We start from the raw sequence: 14,878 nt of genomic DNA, 5'->3' as shown, positions 1-14,878 counted from the left end.
CCGCCGTCATGGCAGACAAAAGGTGTCGATCCCCGAGTGCGACCTAACAGGTAGGAGGTCCACCATTACTCTCCTGCCTGTTAGGTCGTATTCGGAGATCGTCACTTTTTGTCTGCCTTGACGGCGACGCGCCGGAGATCCAGCTCCAACAGTGAGTAGTTCAAAAACCTTCTTTTTAGTAAACTCTGTGTACACAAACAATGTTCTCAATGCTTGTGTTCATATGTAGAGACCCTGGTGATACTACGAGCAAAGTTTCATGTTGTGTTGAGCCTTCTTAGTGTTTTAAAAATAGCGATTTTGATGCTAGCGTGCCAGTGCCCCATGCACTCCATTGAAAATTAGCTTGCCCGAAAACAAAACTACGGTAAATCTTAAAAGTGCCTCTTTCGTCGTAATTATGCATTTAAACGAAGGTTTGACTCATATTCAATCACAAATAAAGCCTTGGTAGCTTTTTGGCGAGAGTTTCACTTTAAGTTAGTTGCCTCTAGAAATAAAATAGCTAAATAAATGCAACAAGACCAGAGATACCATCATCTTTCTATTCCTTGCATTAAGATTCCTCTTCCTCATCAAAGCCTGGCATCTTCATTTCCCACAATGCAACTCAACCGGCAACATTTTGGTTTGGATTAATGTAATGTCCTTGGGTTCGTTCATTAGATTTATGACAAACTGCGATACAATACAAAGTTTTTCAGAGTTAGGATATGGGCTGAAGTTATGCCCCATTTCAGTTTGCCCAATGGGACCTTATTTAAAGTGAAACTCTCACCAAAACCTAGGGTCATTTTGTGACAATCTTTGTATGGTGGTGAATGGAGAGAGACAAATCACTTTTGATGCCGTTTGAATTGTGCCATGAATCACACATATGATGTTTTTCAATTTAGTAGATCATTTTTCAAGTTGAGAAAGTCACAGTTTTCAGAGGCGTGTCTTTGAAACTAGCAGCATGTAGCAGATCTGCAGAGGTCAGGTAAGCTAACATCTGTTAGACTGCACACCAACAGGTTTTTTTGGGACATTTTCATACTTGTAGTCTTTGCACAGTTTGTGCTAGAGTTACAGAAGACTTCACACTTAGTTTTACTCACCCTAGCTATCTTATTTTCTAAAGAAGCAGTCTGTGTCATGAGTTTAAGCCAGTTTGTACACTCTGGTCTGTGTGGTCAATGCACCCTGACTGCTCCAGTAGAATCTGTTAATGCTAGCCCAAATTATATTTCTTCCCTGGTGACATGAGACTTTCCCTTACAGAGACATTTGTGGGGATTCAGGTTGTTGAATACATAGTTTTTTAGCACCTCCTACCTAAAATGGTGGCATATAGGACAACCATAGAAGATAAGAGATGTCCTTTTTATATTTCTAGCATTTATTTTTCTAAGTTTATGGCCATTGAAACATTGAAACATATTAAAATTAATATATGTTTTCAATTTTGTTAGTATTTATCTGACTTTTTGCATTCTTTGTAATCCAGTCAACATTTGAGATCACATCATACCATGGCTGTCCATTGAAATCACTATCTAAATGTATTTTTTCATAATGTTGATGCAGATTGCAAATAATTCTAAACTGTTATTATTTTTAAATAACCCGTCTATCAATTAAGCAAACTGTTATTGGAGCCCCTTAAGTAATTCTGTATATTTGAGTCATTGCTGCATCTATCTATTGATTTAAGGTCATGGTGATGTATTCATGTCATCTAATTTTTATCCTCTAATCTACTCAGGCTGTTTGTTCTTTAGCATAAATGTGTATTCTCCTATCCACCCTGATTATACTCTTCAACTGATAAACAGCATGAAGTCAAAAAGAAAACGTCATGATTTTTTAATGATCAGCTCTGTCTGGGCTTTACAGTTTAATGTCCACTTTAATGTCACCTAAATGAGAGCTGCTATATAAAGTAGATTATATAAAGATATTCATATAGTATAACTCCCTGCTATAGACTCTTGATGGCCTGATTAATGCCGATTCCAGTGTGTGTTGTATGTATTTTAGCTGTTTTAGAGATGTAATTTTGTCCAGGCATCCTCTCCTGGCTAATGCAACTTCTGATTGCCGCTGATGTGGAGTGTTGCACTAATGAGTATTATGGTTTTCAATTGAAAACCTTTGTGCCACAGTATTGCCCCCGCTTAATGTAGATCACCGTGATGAATACCCATCATACTTTATGATACTTTAGCACATTGTCACTAAATGAAGGCTGCCAGGTCAATTTTCAATTTTTTCCCCTCTCCAAATGATACAAGACAAAACCTTGGAACCCTTCACATCTCTAATTCAGATTGATTGAATCCACTCGTGGCCACAAGGGGCCTCATCTCACTGTAGTTTTCACTGCTTTTTCTGCTGTGAGTGCACATTTCACATTGCACTGCACAAACTCAGCCGGCCGACCTGCTAGTGGGAAGTGGCATTATTTTTTAGTAGGCACATGAGTTTATGTGCTTTGTCATTAATTCCATGACTGTGTGATGGAGCCATCGTCAGCATGTGGATGCGCCCACTCCAGGCTCCACATGTTCGCTGCACCAGGAGAACAAACTGGTGTGGATGTGGGTTGTTTGGACGATCCACAGGCCTCTGTGCAGTCGTCAGGAGGTTGTGAAAGCCCTTTTGCACCGTCAGACCACACAGTTGAGTTTACACAAGCTTAATTATTCCCCCCACAGTTCACACTAAGTCTGTCCTGGGCCTTCCTGTCCCACTGCACCTGTCTGCAAATACTCAAAAGTATAAAGGAGATTGTTTGATTTAAAGGAAAGGCTTTGCATCTTTGGAGTTAGACCAGGGGCCAGTTAGAACAAGAAATAGTTCGTTTTTACACTTCATTTTTGAAGTTAAACAACAGAGACATAAGGTGACACCAGATTAGAGGGACCGGTGTGTTGATTTTGTGAGCTTAGAGAGGCAGGTCAAGCGAAGTTCGCTTTAAAGTAATCATGCAGATATAATAATAATAATGATAATTCATTTAATTTGTATAGCGCTTTTCAAGGACCCAAAGTCGCTTACAGAGATAATGATTTTTTTTAATTTTTCACAGTGATCTAGTCCATTTCCAACAATGCTGAACCTTTCCCTGTTGGACCACACTGCACACATAGTGTTTAGAAAGGGTGGGACAAAATATCAGTACGGCAGTATGTTATATCCCTTCCTCCCTTCATCAGACGATAAAAAATACAGGGGCTCTTCATATCACTACTTTATGACTCCTTGTGGTGTCAACCTCTGTATTTTTATGTTACACAGGTTTACTAAACATGTTTTTAGAGAGGCAGAGTTGTATCCTTCTTTTAAGCATTTTAACTCCAAAACTGTTTTGTTTTCGGGGGCCCAGCCTTTTCCCAGCTTATGCCGTTTTTACATTACAACGATGGCACTCGTGGACCTGGACAAGTTGCAGTCATTGTGTGTTAAAGAGGCGCTGAGCTAAAACTCTACCTAATTTCTTGTAGATTGTTAATTTCACCCGTCAAATTCTGTGAAACTGATACCACAATGCAGCACATTAATACATACTTCCTTTTGTCTTTTTAGGGGTAAAAACTAGATAGACATAGACATCATAGACTAGACATCATAGAATTGATGTATCGTGATACCATTGCTATTGTGGGAAGCTAGAGATACACGGATACCATTACCTTCTCTGTAAGGATCAGTTATGTTACAGATGTTCTTGAAGTTACATAAGTTGCTTTGCTGTTCATGGAAATATCAGTTGCAGTGTCTTGCATGGGGAAGTACTACTACTGCAAAGTGGCAGGGCCCCATATCTTATAAATTGAGAACTGGATCGGTGGCTAGACTCATGTACTCGCAGATAACGATTCCAAGCATTTTATGCAGTATCGGAGGCATTTCCAATATTATAGCTGTTGATACAACACTGTGGGCAATGTATTGTAGTTATGTTGTATCATGACATCTCTGTTAGTCCCACTCGTACTGGAACAACCTTCAGACTGAACTTTGATTATAAGGTTGTGATCTCACCTGAAAAATCTTGTTACTATGCTTGATTTCTTTTTTTACTCAGTCATCAGAGCCCCTGGGCTCAGGACGATGTGTTTGCTTCTGAATACAGCTTAAATAATTGGCTGATCATGAAGTTCAGTTCTCTGTTAAAACCAGTCCCTTCTTGTATTTAAAATAAGATAGAGATAAGATGGAACTTTATTAATCCCGAAGGAAATTCTTGTGCCAGTTTTCTCCCCCCAAAAATTACAGTACAACCAGTGAGTTTCACTTTTTTAGAATAAAAACAGTAGCTTAATACATATTAGTGAAATTTACAAAATATAAAGTATTTAAGTAGTAAATGTCATAGACCTGTGTGTGATAACAATAGAAGTGAGATTAGTTAGGTACAACATTAAACTAACAACTAACTAAAGCAGACAAAAGAAGCATTGGCAGGTAAAGTAGTTGAAAGGTAGTTAAAAAAAGAATAATATTGCACCTAATAATCAACGAAATAATGCAGATGATATTGAATTTTATATAGTACATAATAATCATAATGAGAAGTAGTATTGCACATGATATTGAAAAGTAGAATTGTACATAAGTACACAGCAAATATTCTAAAGCTACATGTTAGGTTAATGAATAGAAAAAAAACAAAGTCACATCCAGGCTGAGAAGTGCAATATCCAACACGTCTATTTCTGCTCATTCCCCCGCTGCAGTTGATCAGCCATTCAGATGCAGTGAATTGAAGTCTAAAGAAGGCAGCGCACTTTCTCCTCCAGTCGAAGCCATTACAGTGGATCCTGCAGTGGGCCCTCAGTCGCTGAGCTTTTGTAAAGGGGACACAGTCTGTCTATTATGTGGTGTCAGAGTGGAGATGTGGGAGGTTGATTTATGTCTCAAACTGTCATGAGTTTCAATCTCCTCTCTCTCGCTTTTCATATTTCACAAGAAAAACAGGGGGAGGAACATCCATTAATGCCGTCGCTCCCTTGCCTTCCCCTATCATGTTTGAGCATGTTTAATCATGCAAGTAATTGCATGTAAGTTACATTAAAGCAGGCAGAAAAGGCCTGATGCCATTATCCGGGGAAATGACAACAACAGTATCGAGCTTGACTTGAATATTTGGTTTCACCTGTTGGCATTTCTGCTACTGTTACCTTATGGCGCCTCCACATCTCCCCTCTGAGGCAGACAGTCAGGGAGTTTTGGACCAGAGCCCAGCTGTACTGAAGGACCTGCTGAACATGATACCTGTGTGGAGGAGCTCCAGCGTCTTAGCCCCCAGGTTCCCAGGAGAGAGCCAGGCAGGAAAGGTGGAGTCCCCCCCGCCCATACCCCCCAAACCCCCCCACCCCACCCTCCCACCATCACTGCTTTTCTTATCATGTTCCCCTTTCTTTTGTGCTCCTTGCTTTACCCACATACCCCGAGGCTACTGAGCCCCCTCTCCGCCGTCAGTGAACCTGGCCGGTCCCTTTTCTCTGCTAAATGAGTCCTCTTTAAGATAATGTTTGATGCGCTGACAGCCAGAACCAAAACAGTGTAAAAGAAACCGAGTTTGACATCTTTTAATTGTGCGTCAGAAAGCAGAGATTGTGGTTCCTTGCACCGCTTTCAGATCATGCTGCTGATATGGTAATTTGCTCCAGTGAAGGATGTGATGAAAGTGGTGGTGTTGATAGTTTAGTTGTAGAGGTCCCTCGAGTCCAGTCTGCTGGTTCCCCGCTCCATAAACATGCCATGATTCCTCTCGCAGCGCTTGTTCAAACAGTATTTGTTTCAGTAAATTGCTTTCATTGTTGGTAAAAATAAAGTACCGCCGAAGGTTTTATTTTCACCTAATTGTTTTCACACAGGAAAATCTTTAATCTCCTTCGATCAACAGACACAAGAGTTCATTGTGAGTTGGAATAAATGGCAGATGTGCATGAAATGAACAAGTCCTGGGAGTGAAAGTTTCTCGGTTTTTTTGTTGTTGTTTGTTTTCTTTTTGCAATATTCATGGTAAGTGATTTCCATCTGTGTACGACCAGCGCTCCTGTTTGTGATTACATCTGTCGGTTAAATGATTTGGGATCATGGTGCACTTCAAATTGAGCGGATTTCTATTCAGATGACATGAAAATAGATCAGTTAGTGTGCATAAAGCACTGGATTTTGTTATGGTGATTGACAGCGCGTGACGAGACGTGTTATTTTTGTCAAGAGTGATGCATGTGTGCAGAAATAATCCTGAGACGATGCAGTTTAATGAAAAACTTGATTAATTTTGTCCTTTGTTCCCTCCCTTCTTTCTTTCTGTTGTGCTTCTTTTCAATTGACTTGAACAAATTCAAATGACCTTATGCTGTTTGAGTCATCGTACTGCCTGCAGGCGTCAATGACTGGAGCCTGCTGTGCCATTTGGTTTTCATTTACTGTGTTTACTATGTGCGGTACTAAAATATGACATCTACCAGGAAGTTGGGCTATTTGCTGAAAATCCATGGAGGACTAATTTTGAATGTGTGCTTTAAATAAAAAATGGTTATGAGTTATTATTAACTGGAAACATTCATGTGTCACAGCATGGAGGATTTCATTGTGGAGTTATTTCTGTAAAAAAAAAAAAAAAGGAAAAAGAAATCAACAGAAAACATTAACAGTGTGCTTTTTGTTATGATCAGCACATGAATGACCTTCTTGATGACTGACGCTGACTTCTCTTGCACTGCGCGCCCTGCCTGCATATTAATCTCTTAAATGAGCCATGCTGTGGAATTGGATGAACATGTGCTTTTCTAGATGTAGTTTTCTAATTAAAACTGTCCCATTAGGCTGTAATTGGTGCTATCTGAGGCTGGGACGGAGCCGTATGGGAGGGGAGCGAGAATTCAGACTGAGATGGTATCGCGGCTGGGGAGACAGGAAGCCTCTGTGTAATCTTGTCAGGTTGGAGATCGAGGCTGAGATCGAGCCAACTGGACTGAACCCTGCTTGTCTGCTGCTGCTGTTACTGTACTGTAGTTTACAGAGCGAGCGTACCCAACTGCTGTGACTCGTCTGATCTGTGCTGTTTCCTCTGGAGCCTGGATTTCACCTGGCTGTTACATGTTGGAATATTTTCCATTTTGGAGAGGGTAACACTTCAATTAATAGGTCTTAAAGCCCCCACAAGTCTGAAAAAGAACCAATCATCACTTTTTTTTTACAATAACTTCCAGGTAGAAAACCATTACGCATTAGCTTACATATCATTTATTGCCTTTTTGCATCATGTTTTTTCAAAGTGTATTCATGTCAATTATATAAAATGCATGTTTGAATGCCTCAATATTTAACATTAGTTAACAGACCTAATTCACCTGTCGGGCTGCAGACTTAATAAAATGAGAGCTCGATTTGATCTAAAACTGACAGTTAGCGTGATGTCGTTGTTGTGTAGATATCAAAGATGCTGACAAAGTAACACAGTGCATGAAATAAGCGCAGCAAAAACAACAGGTAGTTTGGACGGCTTTTTTATGAATGAAAATAACATAATTTTTTAAGGTGGTTTGGTTGATAAGGTGCCTCAACATAATGTTTGACATGTGAATTTTTAAAAGTTTTAAAAACTTTATAGATTGCTTAAGAGCATAAATAAAAGCGTAAAGTTTCATAAAATTGTTTATGATTGCGTTACAAACACATTCATTTAGTCTAACTTAACTGTTGTGTCACTGTTAACCTTTACTAAACTTTGTTCCATTATGAAGAATAATAGATAATTTATTTTGTATTAATTAACAGTTAACAATGCTTTTTGCAGCTTCCAGCTCTAAAACAAGAACAAGAACAACCTTATTAAGGCTAATAGATGCTTCATTAAAGCACCATTATGTAGAAATTGACATTCTGTGCGATTTTATCCCCCCCTTCAGTCTCTGAGTGCAACACCACTGTTGTAAACACAAATCCCAGGGTCTGTAACAGCTCGTCAGAAGTAATGTAGGTGCTAACTATAAACAAAACTTGTTACATCCATAACAATGTTATTTGTTGAAAACTTGTATGTTGGAATAAACATGTATGTAACGCTGTCATCCGAGCCTCTCACTGAAGTTACATAGTGCAGAAACGAGTGATGAGGGTTAGGGTTGATTGAGAGAGAGACACAGTTCACCCTGTTACAAGACACTGTACCATCAACATGATTTTGAAGCTGTTATTTTAAGGGTAGTGAAGCTAATTAATGTTGATTTGATATTGTTAACTTTTACTGAGGAGAGGCTCGTGTTATGAATTTGATTAGAGTATATGATGAATATCTGAAGGGATATGTGGTTAGTTTATGTGAAAACTTTAGTGGTAAAAACATGTAGAGGCTGTTTTTTTCTCTGCTGTGTTTATGTGAACAGAAGTCCAGTCGGATTATGTGCAGTTCTACGCTGTGTTTTTTTCCCCCTTCATACGTAATGTTCTCGCTTTCAACTGCTGTCCCAGAAATATTATGCTGCTGGAGGGCAAACAGCCTGAGAACGTTACACATTTTATACCAAACGATTGAAGTAATAGGTGCAGACAACATGTGCTACAGGAGAGATTTTTCTCCCAATTCCACTGATGACAAAATCAAAATCAGTAGCGAAGGCCACTCAGAAGAATTAAACAAATCCATGTGAAGAGCATTTTTACCACACCAGCGCGGTAATGGATCCATCGGTGGGGGTGTACGTGACCTACAACAGAATGAGAAATGCTCAGTAAACCTTAACCGTACACAAGTTTCAGGGGATAGTGAGAAGGCTGCGATTAAATTACACATATGTCAGTCACAATACAATAACAAAACACTCCCAGGATCTGGGTCTGAGATGCTGGAAAGCTCTCACAGTGGGTTTTTTCAGCTAAACCCCGAGCTTACAAAGTAAATAGGAATGCTGCGCACAGACACACACTGACATTTGCCAGATGCTCTGTGCTAATTAGGGCCAAGTATTCCCCCTCATATGGAGTGTGTGAGAAACCATAAGTGCACCGCTGGCCGACCTGTAAGACCTGACCGGGGCGGTGTGCTGTTTGTACTCTGAATGCTTGAACATAACAAACTCTGGATTGTTATTCAGAGCTGGAATTTGTTATTTCAGTTTTCATACAAGGAGAAAAAAAGTAATTCCAGCTTTCTTTGATACAAGTTTTAATTTATGACTGAGATCCTGATTAATTTGGAATCTAAATACACAGTTTTCAAATGTGTTTTACTCATGAACACAAAAGTCCAGAATCTGCCAGAAGCTCGTTCAGATACTGCCCTGCGTCTCGCCTGTCATTTAAGATACTCACAGTCTTGCAGTCCATTGCTGCCTGTGTGGGTGAGCCACGGCAGAACGCAGGTGCTGAGAAGCAAAATGCTCCCACCTTGTTGCTATTTTCAGCCGTTTACCACCGGCACATTATCCTTTTCAGGTATGACATTTATCATCTAGCCTCCACGTTTTCCAATCTAAGCCACCGCACCACCTACTAGCTTCTGAATATAATCTACCCATATCCCAAAGACCTGTCCCTCCCTCCTGCATAATAATAACCCACTCTGCAAACCATCGTCCTCCCCCAAAATGGTGGTGGTGTGGTGGGGAACTGAGCAGGATGTGAAAGGAGACCTGAAAAGCTGCAGCCACCCACAGGCCCACCTCACCCCTCCTCACCCTGCTCTCCCAGGCTGCAGTGTGGCTCTGTGTCCTGGCTCCTGTCCAGGTTTTGGTGCTGTGATGGGGAGGGTCACGGTTTGCGTCTGACCCCGGGCCTGCATGTTGGATGTTGTTATTATTAGTTCCCCCCCCCCCCCACCACCACCACCACCACCACCACTACCACCACCACCACCACCACCAACCCCCGGGCGGGCAGTCCCCATTGCAGGAAGAACTGCCGGGCTCTGGAGAGGCTCTAGACCTGGAGAACAGCTGTGCGGGTTAGAGGCTGCTGGGGCCCCCGCGGTCCCCTGAGAGCACCGCTGCACCGGCCCGCCAGGAGGTACAACTGTTTCTTTTTTTTTCTTTTTTTTTTACAGACTTACTGCACCAGCTCATAATACACTGCTGCATGGCAGGACCAGGGCAAGTTACTGTACTGTCCGATGTACAGAGGATGTGCATGATGGCCGGAAGCTTACAATTACGATGCTATAAATGACACTACAGTCTTTGAGCTAAAAACAATTATGACAATATTTGATGTGGGAAAAACCAGTTTGTCAACCATCAGATCCCTCGATGGTCTTTGGTTTCTGACCTGTGGCCCCTTAAATATACAATATGTAACATTTATGCATTAAAATCCCTTTGTGGTATATTTTGTTGACTTGTGTATTTCCATTATCCCAGATGATTCCAGCAATGTTCCAACGCAAAGAAATGCATAGTTTCACACAAGGAAACAGTGCATTTCATTCGGTTGCCTGTTGCTATGACTTCTGGGAGTTTCAGAGAAGCGAGCAAGGAAGTCGGCAAACATGACTAATGTGGTTGTGTAAAAATTAAACATTACCTCTCCTGGGTCACGTAAGATAGATTTTTATCAGCAGTGGTGGTTGTTTAACATTAAAGACATCGACTCCCATCATTCCACACTACTCAACCACTTTTGTTTTATTTCGATTATGCGACCCTAGCAGCAGAAATTACAGTGGGATCCACTGTGTTAGACCTTTGCAAGCAGTGTTGAAAAGCAATTAACACTACAGCTTTATTGCACTATGTACATGATTTTTGGAGCAGAGAAAGGAAGTTCTTGCAAAATAATAAATAAGTCATTTCTCCAGTGATTTTGATTACCTTTGCCACTGTCTGTTTATTTGGTTGGTTGATTTGTTTGTCGGCAGGATTACACAAAAACTACTGAACAGATTTACCTGAAACTTGAATGGAGGATTGGTCTCGGCCCAGAACAGAGCCCGTTAACTCTTGGTTTGAATCCAGATAAACTGACAGATTTTTCAGTTACTTTAACATTTTGAGATTTTTGTCATTTTCTCAGGGAATAACAGATTGGGTCTTTAATGACAAAACATTTTTAAAAAACCAAACATGTTTAGATGGCTTGTATCTATTTAGGTGTAGACCCGAATAAAAATCCAGATCTGGCAGATTTTAGTCTGTTTTATTTGATATTGAATTATGCTTGATTAGATTCAAGAGGACTGTTGGGCATTGGCCGCAGTATACACGATGTAAAAATGACATAACCATGCAATGATGGATGTTTGTATCCATATTATCTCCTACCACTAAGTCGATCCAAAACCTTGTGACGGGTGCTTGTGTCAGAACATGAACTCAAATTTCAGAATTTCTAAACAGACTGTACCTCCGTATGAAACATAACTCATGTTGCAGACATGTTGTTTTATATTCGCAGAAGTCTTTGTGAACTGCAGCCATAGGAGGGCAAAGAGGTATTTAAAACCCTTCCTTACCTTTCTCTACCATCTTAACTCTGCCTATTCTTGGCAGTTCTGGAGGGGGGCCTTCTAACTGTGTAAATAGCTCTGGAAATTGCATGTGGCCTTTGACTGTCTCTGTAATTGCGAGACTTTTGCAGTATTTTGCTTGGCAGTCTGAGAGGTTAACCCCTGAGGGCTGGAGGCCTGGAGCTCTCCCGTCTGACTGGCAGAGGTCTCCTCAAAGCCCCACTTGTTCACGTCCCAGCCTGGGCAGCTCTAAGCCGCCGCTGATCCTCTGCTAGTTGACAGAGAGAGAAAGAGAGAGAGTGGGAGGCTTTAGCATTCAGTCGTGGCTGAGGCTGTGCAGGGTCTTTACCCTGGAGGGCCACACAGACACACCCGGCTCTCCCTGGTTGCACCTGGGCACTCAGCAGCTTTGTCACCTCTGTACTAAACTCTGGTTCTAGCTAATCAGATTATGGACGTCGCTGCTGTAAGTGGTTGATCAGCTTGTCCACACACCATTTTTCTAAGTTCCCCATGAAAATGGAAATGTGGACTGATTTTGTAGTTAATCATCTGCAGATGGATGCACTTAGTTTGGTTGTATTGAACGAGGGTTTGATGCACTTCTGCGCGTAAACTTCAATTGAGCAATTCATTCAATGTATCACTGTTCACTCACAAAGATATTCCCCACAGAACCACAAAATGCACTTCAAATTATGAGGAGCGTCTGACTAAGAGAATGATATTCCAACATGGCCAAAAATAATGTCAAGGAAAATTTCATTTGATCTTAATCCTGCACATTAATCTTTCACAGCCGTGACACTGGTGATTTCAAGTCGTCATCTCTGGGGTCAAGCTCGGGACTTTGTGCAGAAGGTGCTTTCCAACCTGTCCGCGTTGATGGATGATGTTGATGTATGAAATGGTCTGTAAAGATGCAGCTTCTTTCGGAGTCACAACAGAAACTGTAGAGAAAAGACAACACGCGCAGTTTCCTCCTCGGATTCCCACATTGTTCTCTCCAGCTCTGCTCCCCCTGGGCCTCCACAACGACTCTCTAAACTCTCCAGACAAAAGTACACTGGCAGAAAAGAAATATCAAGGCACAAAAGCTCTTTATGTAATGCTGTCAAGTTGCATTGATTTTTTTCCCCGTATATTTGACAGACAACGTAAAATCGTTGCTTCATGTCATGTCAAGCTGGGCCCCGGAGATCGCGTCTGCTCTGCCAGTAGCGCTCAATGCTCTGGTAGAAATGTGTCTTGGGTGAGGCATTGTGGAGAGACATTGACTGTGAGTAATTCATTTGTGTGAACTCCCTGACTTTACACAGCGACACATGTACGAACTACAGAAAGTCGGACTCAGTTCTGCGTTGGTTTTGTGTCCAACTTACACTTTGTTTCCCTGACCACACAGCAGTAAGGCCTGGGTCTGTTTCATCAGTGGATGGATGGATTCAAGGACCGGAGCAGGACTGGGCTGCTGGTTTGTCTCTGGGTTTTTTGTCCATGATCAGCAGCTGTGTAATCAGACCTGGCCCTGACCCTACCTGTCCGGACGTTCCTCCATACCCTCCATCATGTCCATGTGTCATGTACACTCTGATGAACCGCTGGTCGCGTGCAACCTCTGAGCTGGCTCGACCCGTGGTCTGATTTAGTGAGGACATGCCACCACTGTAGAAACTACCAGGGAATACAGTACATTATTCTTCTCCCTTAACATTCATCAGGGCTTTATTTAAACTCCCACTGATTTACTGTCGACCTGTGGCCGCTCAAGCTGTGACAGATACCAAGAACATCATAAAAACACACTTCTGAGGTACTTGAGTATTTCCTAAACCACTTTCTACTTCCACTCCCTTACATTTTGTAAGGAAATGTATTGCTTATATCAATGCATTTATCTGAACAGTCACTGCACTTAAACAGACCAAAATGTAACTTCCTGCAGAAAGACAGTCGTTTGAGCCACATGCCCAGGCCATCAGATACTGATGGAGTCCGACCCGAGGTGACGATCTAAAGCGTCTGTTTTTGACAATCTGGGGATGAGATTCAACAATCAGTTCTCATTCACTCTTAAGTTACATTTTGCTGCTTTAACAGATTCAGATTTTACTACAAATGTTACCCATACCTGGACCAATTATTCCAATACACTACCATACAAAGACAGAAAGCTCCAACTACCAGAAGGTTGGCTTGAAAACTCTGCAAGTAAATTATTTCACCTCCCCAAAAAATCCTTGCCATAGACCTGGAGTTGACATAATGTTTAGAAAATGCATTCAGCCAACCCTACCAATAAAATGTGCTACCTATTAACAGGTTTATTAATATTACGTATCAGTCTGCTATGCATTGTGTACACCTGTACCACTGCATTTATCATTAGTCTTCTGTTACCAAATACAAAAAAAACTGAGATGGCAGTTGACACTACTCCGCTAAGCCACTAAGCAGGAGTTCAAGCTGATTACCCTTAGAGGGTATTTAAACTAGACACTATTACCAGAATATTAAGCTAGTTACTCTTAGCAGGAGTTTAATTGGATTTGATCTCTTTAACTTATGTGGAATATGTACCTGGTCTGTCAAGATGCTGATTTATTAAAATGTATATTTATAACAGCAAGGGAAAATATGGATCAGTACGTAGCCAAATTTTTGATTTAGATTTAGCTAACACTAGCAATGACCGTCTCACCAGCTAACTTTCATTATATAACAATAGTGCACTTCTTTCAGCTGTTTCTCTCCAACAAAGTGAAGTTTAACTACTACTGGTTTTTAATGTCAAATGTGTTTTTTGTTGAAATTCAAAATTCTATTTCAGTGGTATCTTAACTTTTGTAGCTTATGGTAAAACTTCTGCCAAAAAATCAGATAAGGACCTCAACCTTAAACATGTAGTTGCCATGCTTTGGTTTTGTTGGGCAGTAAACTGTGGATGATGCCCAAAGACTAAAATGACTATTCACATACAAAAATATGTAGCCTAGCATGTGTTTCGTGTGCTTTTTGATGCACAACATCAGAGTTACATTCGGTAGACTATTTTATTTGACAATTTGCACACATTTGTTTTGTGCTTTTGTTAAAATTGTCTCGATCAAATGTGGAGTGGTTAAGTCTAAGACAGGCTGCTAACTTTTAATATAATTGTCATGGTTGTTTTTTTTCCACAATATAATATAACTAAAATATAAACTGTCTTTAGTGATTTAACTTGTAACAAAGTATCCTTACATGTTGATATTGCTACTTTTACTCAAGCTAAATATCTGAGTACCTCTTCCACCCCTGCCGTCTAATAAAGAAGCACATTATCTGCTGACATTGTTTGAATGTGACACAACAGAAGAGGCAGCCAGTGTCAGACGTGTAGATGCTCCGAGGTCCCCGCTGAGAACACTAAGCTCTGTATTTGCACTGCTCTTG

At 40.8% G+C, this 14,878-nt stretch overlaps 1 protein-coding gene across 1 annotated transcript in view; it reads left to right on the top strand.

Annotated features, from left to right (window-relative positions):
* The first annotated feature begins 131 nt into the window (after window positions 1–131).
* Window positions 132–14,878, top strand: part of LOC115588672 (homeobox protein Dlx1a) — a 31,254-nt gene continuing 16,507 nt past the window's right edge. The window contains exon 1 of the mRNA XM_030429406.1: window positions 132–151. The gene's annotated coding sequence lies outside the window, so the exon portion shown is untranslated. The remainder of the gene's footprint in view (window positions 152–14,878) is intronic.

Source organism: Sparus aurata, chromosome 9 (genome assembly GCF_900880675.1).
Source record: "Sparus aurata chromosome 9, fSpaAur1.1, whole genome shotgun sequence".
NCBI classification, from domain to species: domain Eukaryota; kingdom Metazoa; phylum Chordata; class Actinopteri; order Spariformes; family Sparidae; genus Sparus; species Sparus aurata.
Note: the sequence above shows the minus strand (reverse complement) of the source record. Positions and strands in the feature narration are given on the sequence as shown.